Source organism: Trypanosoma conorhini (genome assembly GCF_003719485.1).
Source record: "Trypanosoma conorhini strain 025E chromosome Unknown Tco_14.4_contig_00943, whole genome shotgun sequence".
Taxonomy (NCBI): domain Eukaryota; phylum Euglenozoa; class Kinetoplastea; order Trypanosomatida; family Trypanosomatidae; genus Trypanosoma; species Trypanosoma conorhini.
Genome location: NW_021705037.1, coordinates 3132 through 5232, shown reverse-complemented (window position 1 = coordinate 5232; position 2101 = coordinate 3132). Strand labels below are relative to the sequence as shown.

At 51.8% G+C, this 2101-nt stretch overlaps 8 annotated features.

Moving 5' to 3' along the window:
• Positions 1-718: 718 nt before the first annotated feature.
• Positions 719-754: a microsatellite.
• Positions 754-795: a microsatellite.
• Positions 796-1059: 264 nt separating this feature from the next.
• Positions 1060-1083: a microsatellite.
• A 112-nt stretch (positions 1084-1195) lies between these two features.
• Positions 1196-1215: a microsatellite.
• Positions 1216-1490: 275 nt separating this feature from the next.
• Positions 1491-1523: a microsatellite.
• A 3-nt stretch (positions 1524-1526) lies between these two features.
• Positions 1527-1577: a sequence feature (A-rich).
• Positions 1578-1675: 98 nt separating this feature from the next.
• Positions 1676-1700: a microsatellite.
• A 154-nt stretch (positions 1701-1854) lies between these two features.
• Positions 1855-1891: a microsatellite.
• Positions 1892-2101: the final 210 nt, after the last annotated feature.

Sequence of the window (2101 nt, the reverse complement as noted above, 5' to 3'; positions counted from 1 at the left end):
AATTGGTCTTGTGTTTGCGTGTCTACTTAGTGCAGTCTCTCGCTTTTGTGCGTGCGTGCGTAACTGGGGGGTGGGGTGGGGTGGGGAGGCCTTCGTTTGTTTCAGCTTGCTGCTCGCGTCCACCCCGGCTGTTTTGTTTTTCGCCTTCTGCCCCGTCGGTGGCTCGCCCCGTCGTGTGCTCCTCTTCAGCTTCCTCCTCTTCTCCTCTCGCCGTGCGCCGCCCCTCGCGGGGGAGGCAGCGGTGCGTGGCCCGGTGGGCAACGGGAAATGATGAAGTGGCATGACCGACAGGCAGACAACTGGAGAAAGAGGTGTAGTGTGTCCGACGCCCAAGTTGCACAGGGGCCTTTTTTGCCGATGTTTTGCAAGGAAGGGTAGCCTGCGAGTCCCGCTCCGTACTCTAATCGCGACTTTGATTTATTTATTACCAACGATTGTATTTTGTTTTCCTTCGTGGGTTCCTTTTCTTTGTTGCTGTGTGTGTTTTTATGTTTCTTGTCTTTGTTGTGGGGCTTGCTGCTTTTGAACTTCGCGCCCGTTCGCCACATCTGCCTCTCGGCGTGGCTCGTGGCCTCCTTCGGAGGCGGACTTGCGCTCAGGCCAGCCTTGCCGGTGGTGACTGCGTGTGAGGTGGGGAAGGCGAATACAACAAGACACGAAGAGAAACGAGCGACATGCGGTGCGAGCAGGAGTGACTCATCACAGCCTTCATCTCCCTCGTACACACACACACACACACGCACGCACGCACGCATATATGTATATATTTTGATATATCAAAATATATATGCATATGTGCGTATTTGTGGGTGTGGCGCCCACGCACAGTGCATGTGCCTCACGTCCCTTGTACGGGTGCAATGGCACGTGCATTGTTGGTAGGTCACACCCACGCCTAACTGATTCCCCTGTTCTCTGCTAATGTCAGTTTTATACACATATGCATATACTTATGTATATCTGTATCCATTCGTTGATGCCTGTGTAATGTGCTTGTTCTTGTCTGCATCTACAGTGGACGCCGACGTGTATGGATGTGTCTGCCTTTGTGTTGCGGTCCACCCGCACACACACACACGCACATTCGCTACCTCTTCCTTTTCCGTCCGTGTCGCTCGCATGGTAACATTTCTGGGGTCCTACACCTCTTCCTCGGCGGGGGGCCTTGTGACGCGGGGATAGCGCCGTGAGAAGGGGCGGCGGCGGCGGCGGTGGGAAGGAGGGGGAAGCACGAGGCGGTGGAGGTGGCGCGGCGAGTTTGTTTCAGCACGGTGGAGAAATGAAAAGAAAGCACGGATTGTGGTGAAGGACGAGTCAAGCGAAAGGCGGCCGGCGTAGGAACCAACCAGTAGGAGGAAGAGGGGAAGAGGGGAAGAGGGAAAAAAAAAGAAAATATGCAATATATATGTATATATTGCATAGTAATAATAATACAAAAGAGTCCTTAACTACTAATATGGAGGATGTGGAGGAGGAGGACGGTGCATGCGTGTTTTGTTTTGTTTTGTTTTGTTGTTGTTTTGGCATTTTGCTTCTTTCTTTTTTTTTTCTTCCTTTCGTTTCGCTTCGTTTTGTTTTTTTGTCGCCTTGCTGTTGCTTTCCAGGTGCAGAGCGATGTAGTGCGATGCAGGTAAGCGCGTGGGTGCGTGTGTGTGCGTGTGTATCCCCCTCTTTCTCTGTCTGTCTGTCTGTCCGTCTGTACGCCCATTGACCCACTTTATTTTCAACGTGGTGAAAGGGAAAACGTGGGGCGTTGCCGCGGGAGTCGCCTATGCAGCGGTCTGCATGCAGGATTGACGTATACACATGAAACAGCGTAAAGAAGAGGGCGGGGAGGGTGCAGGAGAAACCTTCGTTTGTGCTTCTGTGTGTCTCTGTGTGTGTGTGTGTGGTTTTGTTGATTCGCATTTTTTCTTTCCGCTTGTTTGTTTGTTTTTTATTGTTGCTGTCTTTGTCTTCTGGGTTTTGCTTGCGTCGTATATCAGATTTTTTTTCCTTTTTTTCTTCTTTCCGTTTCTTATTCTTGTCTTTCTTATTGGCGTCGGCCGGTGTGCCTCTTTTCCCCCCGCCCCCCGCTCCGTCGGACGGGGCTGCATGCGTT